Here is a 10,656-nt window from a genome sequence, read left to right on the forward strand (position 1 = left end):
CATTCTTCAAAATTCACCAGCTAACAGATGAAAATTGCACCAGCATGATAAACTGCCGGAAGTTAATTTTACTTAGATTTTTTTTACAGCAACTGGAGTCGGGACAGTGTAGGCAGAAGTTTCTGACCCACTCAGGTATTTAGAACTACCATAAAAGCAAACACTGGGTTAGAGGAGAGGGGTAAGAGCTGAGGTGAAGGAATAGAGGTTTTCTGTGTTTTCTGAGAAAACTTTGTCTTGACTCCATGACAGGAAATAATTTGACAACCTGGATCAAAGCACTTGCTCATGGAAGTTATGTCCTGTCTCCCCTTGTAGAAAAACTGTTATGGATGCTCTCTTCCATGATGAACACATTTCAGAAAGATGACTCCTGGGTCCTTGAGAATGACTTTTCTGGGTCATAAACCCCATTAGAAGCTTAAAAAACACTTATCAAAGGGGCAAAGAAAATGTTCTCAAGTAAATGTTCTAAGTAAAGGTGGATCAGGGGTCTAGGGTCGATGGTCAAGTTAAAGCTGAAGTTGGTGTCAAGGCTTTCTGGGTCACCATCCATAAAACTGATTTCCCTTAGGACCAAGCTGTATCCCAGGTACACTTTATAATGAGAAGTTCATATTGAACCATCTCACTAATAATTTAGTTGCATTTTCTCCATTTTTCAAGCTTGGCAAGTGATGTTTTTGGCTAGCTTGACAGCCAACTTTATGGTGTTTTCTTTTTTTCACTTTTATCGCTAAAATACTGGCCGTCTAAGTCTGTTGCTGTCCATGTAGTATCTTCCATAGTCACTAGCATTCAGAGGCACTGGGAAAGCAGAGTGCTAAAGCCCTGTGCTGTCATTTGGTGGGTGCTTGCTTGGCATTAGAATTGTATTTTTTTTTTAAATCCTGTCATTTGATGTTAAAGTAATAGCATGGTAGGAATTAAAATCATCACCAGATGTTTCTGTGTATAAACTGTCTTAACACAAACAGGATTATTTGTTTGCTAACAAAAGTGCTTTGTGAAGCCCATATTTAATTATACTTCCTAATTCTTCAGCCTGTTCATTTTGTAGCTTGGTTATTATTCACTGGACTTTTAATATTACCAACTTCTCAAATAACATTAACCTATTATAATACATGCACTTGAATATTTATTTACAATTGCAAACTAGACTTAGTAGGTGTTGGCTATGATAACTTTATATATTGCATGGAGGGGAAGAAGCAAAAATCTAAATTATCATCTTTCAAATTTAAATTTTTCTAGATTTACCTTATTTACTTATTGAAGTATTGAGTATCAAATCCAGAGGTTTATGCATGCCATGGAGGCACCCTACCACTAATTATATAGCCCTAGCCCCATTAAAACTTCTTTCACAGAGAGACAAAATTGTATAAATTATCTGCAATAAAATAAATATAAGTTTATAGGGAAGAAATAATAAATATAATTAACAGATGTACTCTCCCAATTAATGATCACCATTGTGGTGAATAATATTTGGCATCACCCCTTTTATGTTTTTGAAGAATAATAATAGATTATCATTGATGATAGTTAATGTAGAACTATTAGTTGTACCATACTGTAGAATCTCTGGTTCAAAGTTTTAGGAAAATGTAATTACTTGGGTCAAATACATGGATGCTTAATAGCATATATTTACAGTGATTTATAATAACCATCTGAGCTATCTCAAGCACAAATGTGCGCTGTAATGTTAGCATTTGAACATTAGTTGGGGGACATTATTGTCTTTATGTATCTTCTGAATGTTTTATGAAGACATTTATCATTTAAATGGCTGCTAAATATTCTCTTTATGTTTATGATCATTCTTTTATTTTATATGGCATTATAATTTAATTATAAGATACAATATTGCATGACTAATATTGACTGAACATCTGACTTGTTCTGAATAGCTTTTTTGTTGTTAAATTGGACAGTTTTCTTTAGAAACATTGTTTTATATTAATATATTTCCCCAATAGTAGTTATAGCAAAGGATGGAAACATGGGATTGATAAAACATACATAAAGAAAGTGAATAATTTCTTGTGTAAAACAGGATTGGTGGTAAATAATAGCATCCTTAAGTTATGGCAACTATAAAGGAAAATTTTTTGGCAATAATAGTATATTATTTTATATGTTGAATTCCAATTTCTGGAAATTACGAAATAAGTTTTCAACCATTTTGTATATTTCAAAGTTGAGTGTTAAGGCATGGCAATGAGAAACAGATACTCTTGCAAACTGTTTAGTGTCTAAAAAGTTTTAGCCATGATGGAAATTTAATCTGACTACAGCCTGATTTATTATAATTAAAAGTGACTTTATTCATTATATCTTCTTTTTAAAACGAGGATGTTACTTTACATGAAATTCTTCCTGTCTAGGAGAAGAATATAGGAATGTGGTAATGCTAAAGTTGAGAAAAATATCAGGCCAATAACCTCTCAAATATTGTGACTTCCTGGAGTTTTGGCTCTTGAACAGTTTTAAGTATTTACTCTTTATATATCAGTTACAGATTAATCACATTTGTTTACAAATTGGAATGTAGGGCATTCCTCCACTTCTCTTTGCCTACTATTCATATTCTATTCATATTCTAGAAATAGCCTATGAGGGCTTTGGGGGTCTTTATGGGAATATAAAATGTGCATATGCTTGTGCACTCATTTGGTGTGTGTGTGTGTGTGTGTGTGTGTGTGTGTGTGTGTGTGTGTGTGTGTTAGTTTGTGGGAAAGTGCAGGTGCTTGTGGAAGCCAGAAGTCAACATCTGATGTCTTCCTTGATCTTGTCTTCTCCTTACTTTTGGAGGAAAGGTTTATCACTGAACGTGTTTCTCACCATTTTGACTAGACTGACAGTCCAGCAGCTGCCTAGAATCAATCTTCCATGGCCTTCCCAGTTCTGGCATGTTCTATCCTTTCTGATATTTTATGTGGGTGTTGGTGATTGAGTATAGGTAGTCTAGTTTCACAGCAAGCACTTCACTTATCAGGGCCTTCCCCACAGCCTTAAGTGATTCCTAGCACTAATAGGTGGTGGTTCACCTTTCTGACTTCTGTAGGTACCTATGGTTACATGAACATACACACAGATACATACATATATATAATTAAAATAATTATGCTTATGAGAATTCAACTCTTCCTGACAGAAAGGGCTATGGTTATCAGACTCAGGACTATTGGGCAGGTCCTCAGTCTGTGGTGCAGTTGAGATATCTGTTGTTCCTTTTGTGAATGTTGTTTGATTAGCTTCCTGCTGTCTTGGTTCCATCATATGATAGATTTTTTTTACTTACTGTCCCATTATCTTTTCCCTCTGAAAACTGTGTACAGCTTGCAAACAGTAGGCTTGCTTGGCATAAGAAATAGCTTGTGCAGACCTCATGAACCCAGATTTCTTATCTTTTATATGTTCACACCCCCTTTTATTTTTGTTTAGGATCCTGTCACTGAAGAATTACCTGCTAGTCCAGCCATTCCGTGATATCTTCATTCAAGCATGTCCTAGATTTTGGCTATATGCAATCCATTATTCTCTCTCCCCTTCCCTGTTCTACCTCTCTCTGCTTCTCCTCCTTTCCTACCACATGTATTTGATTACCATATGTGAGATAAACAAGCAAAGCTGGTTTTGTGCATTTGCTTTTTTCAGCTATGATAGTGATCATTCATTAATGCTATATATTTTCTTGCAAATGGCATACTTTAGTAAAAGCTTTCAGTTTCTCACTTTTGATGATGATGCTATATATGTAAATTTTTGATGTATGGTATATAATATGTTAAAGCAATTTCCTTCTGTGCCTTACTGCTGGAAATTTTTAAATCTTTAACAGGTATTCATGGTTACAAGCATTTTGTCTAAATGAATGAGGTGATTGCATTTTTATTCTGTTAATGTGATCTTAGTGATTAACTTTTACTTATTTCACATTTTGTTTTTCGTAGTATGCTTTTTTCTTTTATTTAAAATACATTTTAATACAATATACTCCGATTACTGTTTCTCCTTCCCAACTCCTTCCATATTCTCCCCACATCCACTCCCATCCCAATACACACAACCTTTAATTTTCTTTTTAAAACACACAGTTATCTAAAAAGGAATACAAAGTAAAATAAGATAAAATAAAAACAACAAAGAATACCAAAATCAAACAGAAGAAAACGATCAAAAATGAAAAAGGCCCATGAAACACATAGATATATACCCCTACACACATTGTATACAAATCCCATAAGAACACAGAATTGGAAACCATAATATAAATGCAAATGACTTTTGAGGTTGAAATTTTTCTTGAAAATGCCATTGAGTTCATTTTATGTTAGCCATCTGACAGCAACCATGGGGCCTGATCCTAAGAGTAGTTTGTATAACTACAGTGAGACTGTTATAGAAACTAATTTTTACATTGCAATAAGTTATCCATTGGAGATAGATTCTGGGTTAGGCTTGTGTCCACTTTTCTCATGAGATACTCACTTTGTCTGCACCTGTGCCAGAGACCACGCCCATTGGGGGCAGATGTTACCTGGGGGAACTAAGTCTGAGGAGGGGGCTCTGAGAACTCTCTTGCTTGCAGCACGGGGACAGGAGTACATCCAGAGGCATCCTTGGGACCAGGAACCTGCTGGTGTTCATCTGTTTATGTTATTTCTCCTTGAATAAACATCTATTCGCCTATTTGTTTCTCCTGACCCTTATTAAACATCAATATCTGGTGTCAGAAGTGTGATCCAGATTTTCACTGGACCTGGTTTTCACCCAGGTGGCAGATACCGTTCCCTTCCTGCACCAACCCCGAACAGGCAGAGTCCTTTGCTTAACCAGACTGGCCTTGAACTCGTCATCTTCCTGCTTCTGCCTCCTTCAGGTGGGACCCAATCTGACGCAGACTAATGCAAGCCCTGTGGAGCTGACCCCCACGTAATCCATCCATAACTATCTATTCCATTTCTCCTTTCTTGGGAGATCTATCATTCCAAACCTATTTTGTTACTCTATACCTCATACCTGTAGTTATATGGATTGTAGCCTTACTTATTGAAGACTTAACAGCTAGCATCCACATATAAGTGATTACATAACATTTTGTTTTTTGGTGTCTGGGATTTTTTTTTTCCAGCTCCACCTGTTTACCTCTGAATTTCAGAGGTTTTTTTTTTTCTCTTTTCTTTCTTCCATTTTTTTTTAGCTGCTTAATATTACATTGTATAAATGTACCACGTTTTATTTATCCATTCATTCATTGGTGGACATCTTGCTGTTTCCTGTTTCTGACTATTATGAATAGAGAAACAATGAATGGGATTGAGAAGGTATCTCTGTAGTAGTGTTTAGAGTCCTTTGGCTATGTCCCCCAGGTAGTATATCTAGTTCTTGAGGTACATCTATTTCCAGCTTCCCGAGGAACTACCAAACTGGTTTCCATCATGGCTATGCAAGTTTGCTGTACTACCAGCAATGGATAATTGTTACCCCTACTGCACATTGTAGCCAGCATGAGCTGTCATTTGTTTTATAGATATTGGTAATTCTGATTAATATTGGATAAAATCCTGATGACTAAGGACATTGAACCTTTCTTTAAGCGATTCTCAGCCATTTGCTTCCTCTTTTGAGAAATTTCTATTTAGATCTACACTCCATTAAAAAAAAATCTTAAACATGGCTTATATTATTGATAACCAAAGATAATAGAGCCTATTCCTTTTTTTATTCTTCTCTCATATATTGCATCCTGACCACAGTTTTCCTCCCTCTTTTACTTTTACTTCCTCCCACACTTTCTCCCCCACCCCCAGATCTACCTTTCCTTCAATTCCCTTCAAAAAAAAAAAAAAAAAAAAAACCCTTCCTGGGATCCTCCCACCAGTTCTCTACTACCACTCCCAGTACACTCCTCAGGTAAGGGTTCCCATGAGGAGTCTAGCACAACAGGTTTTGGGGAGGTCCAGGCCCCTCTGTCATGCTTTAAGACTGAGCATGGCATCCCACCGTAGGGAGTGGGCTTCAACAAGCTAGTTCATGTACCAGGTTTGTATCATGGTCCTACTGCCAGGAACCACTCATCTAGTCCAAGATTTACAACTCTCTTATTTTATTCTATTTTAGGATTTACTTATTTTCATTTTATATATATAAATGTTTGCCTGTATATATGTCTGTGCATCATTTACCTGTCTGATATCACATCTGCAGAGGCAGAAGGGAGTGTTGAGAACCAAACTCGAGTCTGCTGGAAGAGCATCAAGGTCTTTTAACCACTGAGCCATCTGTCCAGCTCTTTATTTATTTTTCTTTTTAACTACTGTAACTGGAGTTCTAGGACAGAGGCCTGAATCTGAAAGGTCTAACATGCTGGTTTTGGCCATTAGCATCACAGAAGGCAATCAGAAGTAATGGAGAACAGGGAGGAAATAATTTTTATCAAGAATTCTATTTAGAGAAGATAGAGATTAAGTATTTTGTTCTGCATCCAGAGTACTGGCAAATGCTTTAGTTATAAGAACTGGAACAGGTTAAGTACTTCCGTATTTATCAGTCTTGATCAAATTGTAGGTGGTAATTGTCTGAATTGTGGTTCAGCAAGATGCCTCTAGAGAAGTCCTAATTACCCGAGAGAACCATTTAGTTCTCTCAAGATGAATGCTTCTGTCTACAAATGACTTTATCAATGAATGCTCTTTCCAGCCTCTACTATTCTTAGAATTCAAGGAAACTCTACTTTACAACATTGTGAAGAAACTTCTAGGTGCTTTTTATGGGGTCTTGAACAGGGCATTTTAAAAGTTGGCAGTTCAATAGACTAGATACTCTTATCTCTGTGCCTTCAGCCTTGACATGGAAGGCAATAGGCTAGGTATAATCAATTTAAGACAAGCACTCTGTGAATGATTAAGATGACTGTGTGCAGAGTTTAGCCAAGATCTGACTCAAAGAGAAAAAAGCAAACACAAAATAAAAGACTTTTCCCAGTTTTGATAATTTGCAAGCCCATGTGAAGATCCTGCTTTTTTTTCTTTTTCTTTTTCTTTTTTTGTAAAAGTATTTTCTAAATCTACGTGATGGCTTCTTAGTTGTTCTCCGAGTTTATTGATGATTTTATTGATCCATTAGTAGACAGTATCTGATTGAAAGTGCCTTTGTGATATTGCTTCCTTTTCATTTAGACATCTTCTGGAATGATTTTAGAGGATCAAAACCAGAGAAGTAATTTGATCATCATGGAGAAGACTGTCAAATTATAGGATATATGAATATAATATTAAGCTTGGTCATAGTGGCAAACTTTACCAAAAAAAAAAAAAAAAAAAAAAAAAAAAAAAAAAGGCAAAATATACTGTATTCTATTCCTTAGATTTATAACTGGTACAGTCTCTTTGGAAGTATCTTTCTGTTTTGAGGCTTCTTGTTTGTAGCCATTTCTGTCTAGTCATTAATACATTTCTTCCTTTCTCTCTTTCTATCTCTCTCTGGCTTTCTACCTTTTTATTCTCATATCCCCTGTATTTGCCATATAAACACCATCTCCCCTATCCACTTTACTTACTTTTTTTCTTGAAATATAATAATTGATTACATCCAGCAAATTTCTTGACTATCATTTGTGTTCCTAGGACTAAAGGAATTCCAAAAGAAGTCGAAAAAAAAGATAATGATGTCAGAAAGGAAAACTAATAGCCCCTGCATCCAGTAATTTCCTGTAAGTCCTATTTTCTCCTTTCTATGACTAATGAATGCAGTATGGAAAGTTTTCACACTACAGCAGCAACCTAGATTCAAACTCTTTTGCAGTAGGCCTTGAATAAGAATGAAATCCAGAATTTCTTAATTTTAAATGCAAATATTGGAAACTAAGTAGGACAAGCTTGTGAGAGTGGAAGGGTGAGTTTCCAGGCACAACAGGATGCTGTCAGGATGAATGGGAGACACAGCACCTTAGAAATTTATTAAAATCAATCAGAATAAATAAGGCAGCCTCAACTTTGCAGTTTGACTTCAATTAGTGTTAGATTAAAGATCACAAACTGATAAACCTTAGTTATAAATATGCTAAAAAGTAATAAACAAGAGAGGATTCCTATAACTGATACTTTCTAGAATATTTTGTCAATTAGAGACAAGTAAATTTTTTAGTGTGAAATCTAAATATTATATAGTGAGTTTTGATTTGCATTAAATTATACATCTTAGATTTTGTGATGACAATTTTACACCATCTTTTCCCTCACATGTATTTTTTTCCAGCATTCCACTTGATTTTCATAAACTAACACAGGTAGCAAAGGCTTGGGAATATATTGAATCTCAGAGAACAAAATTAGTTAAAAATCAATCCCAAATAATATCCCATCACTTTGAAAGTCGAATATGCCTTCTCTCCTCTTGTGTGTACTAGGATAAAGTGTCACTGGAATTAGTTTGAGAAGTATGTGACTAAAGCCCTGTTCTGAGCAAAGATGTCCCTCTAGCTACTGCTGTGAGCTCTGTAGAGGTGGACCCCAAAGGCCCTCCTGCTCAGCAATTAGGCTTAATTGGCTAGATGGGCTGCCTAGGAACAGAGTGGAATCATATAATTAGCAGTATGCAGTTCATTTTTCCACCAGGGTTCTTTTTCCCTTCCTCCCATATTTAGTATTTGAGCTGAATGAAAGTTTAGAGGTGAATTTTCCTTCCAGTAGTAAGAACTTTGATTCAGAATGGGTCTTCTACCTACCTACTTATCTATCATCTATCTATCTGTCTGTCTGTCTGTCTATCTATCTATCTATCTATCTATCTATCTATCTATCTATCTATTTAATGTATTTATTTATTCTCCACCCATGACCTTACCTTCTCAGACTATAGGAACAAGGGAATTGTCAAGAGAGAGGATAGTGACATTTGTAACAAAGTAGATATCGAGCATTAGTCAAGCTTTGACAGGATATTTAATTGAAAAAAACAATGACATTTGGAGAAAGAGAGAGAGAGAGAGAGAGAGAGAGAGAGAGAGAGAGAGAGAGAGAGAGATAGTATTGAAGTTTCAAAATCCAGTAGTTAGTGCTAGTGCCAGAGTATGCCATTGGATGAGAATGGTAAATGGTAGCACATTATGTAGTTGTGTGTGTGTGTGTGTGTGTGTGTGTGTGTGTGTGAGAGAGAGAGAGAGAGAGAGAGAGAGAGGAGAGCTTATCTTGACAAAAAGGTAATAAGAGAGAGACTAGTGTTCCACAGCATTTCTCAGTGACCCAAAGGCCTTTTCATAAACTCATTTGTCAATTATTTTACCAACTCCAGTTAATACCACTCTTCAGACAAAGCCTTCACTCAGGGCAGGCAATCAAACTACATTCCGACCATAAAAGATTATAAACTCAAGGTGGTTTTTAATTATACTAACCATAAATGTAATGACTTTTAGGGTTGTAAAGTATTTATTTGTGGTTCTAGATTGCAAAAGACATAGCCCATCCTACAGCTATGTGTAAAACCCCTTAGATCTGCTTAGATCTGGAGGTGTTCATAGCTCATATGTCAAAGAAATACAACATTTCGGTAACTATTCCTGCATTTGTGAATAAACAATTTAGTTAACATCTAGAATCAGAAATTTGATTGATTTCTAATGCATTTCAACATAATAGACATTTACTTTTCTAGCACAACACTTTGACACTGTCACTCTAGTGCTTAAACCTTTAATACCTAACTTATTCGAGCACACAGAATTTTTGATTTCTATTTGACAAAGCTTTATCTGAGCTCTCCATCTCTCCCTTGGAGCTTGATGTATTCTTCCATGAACTCTGCCCTCTTCTTTAAGAAGTATATATCTTTTGGGCTTGTTTAATTTTCTCTCTGTTGCTAAACTGTACTTCACAAATAACTGGTATCCTATCTATACTGTTCATTTTTGAATCCCTTAGAAATTCTCTCATTGTATGTTTCCTAACAAATGTTCAATAAGGGATTTTAGAGTGTGTGAATATTAATATCTGTAACTGGTGGCACATGAGTAGGCAACAAAAGCAAAGCTGAAAGGAAAAGTTCTGCTTTCTTTTGTGTGGATATCTATAATCTTGGCTGCTCATGTGCTGCTTGTGAAAAGGAACAGTGAAATTTACAAAGCCACCATATGCCTTCAGAGTCAGCTGTAATAATGGAGCAGTGAATGCCTCTGTAGACAAAATACATCTGAACCATTCACTTGAACATATTGGTGATCAGACTTGAGATCTCTTAAACTCTGGTTATCCAGAGCAGGGAAAACAAGAGAGAGAAATAACGCTAATAGTTTCTCTCTTTTAAATTCATATCTGCTTCCCCCTATATTTCACCTCATTTTAAAAAATTGCTTAGATGTATGAGTGGGAACAGTAACTGCCTCATTCTGTGATCTTAACAACTTTGCAGTTTTGTATTGTTAAATGATTTGGTAGGTAAGTTTTGGAACTCTGAAGGAAGGGAATAATGTTAAAATGATAAGTAAAGTGGAAGAAATAAAAATGTATTCCAAGATGTCAAGTATTCATTCCTATATATTTATGACAAATTACTGATGTCATTTTGCATCTGGTGGATATTATCACTAGGGGATGGAATATTGATAACTTAAATTCTGTAAGTGAGAACAATTACTAAGAAGAA

Source organism: Phodopus roborovskii, unplaced genomic scaffold (assembly GCF_943737965.1).
Source record: "Phodopus roborovskii unplaced genomic scaffold, PHOROB, whole genome shotgun sequence".
In the NCBI taxonomy this organism is placed as follows: domain Eukaryota; kingdom Metazoa; phylum Chordata; class Mammalia; order Rodentia; family Cricetidae; genus Phodopus; species Phodopus roborovskii.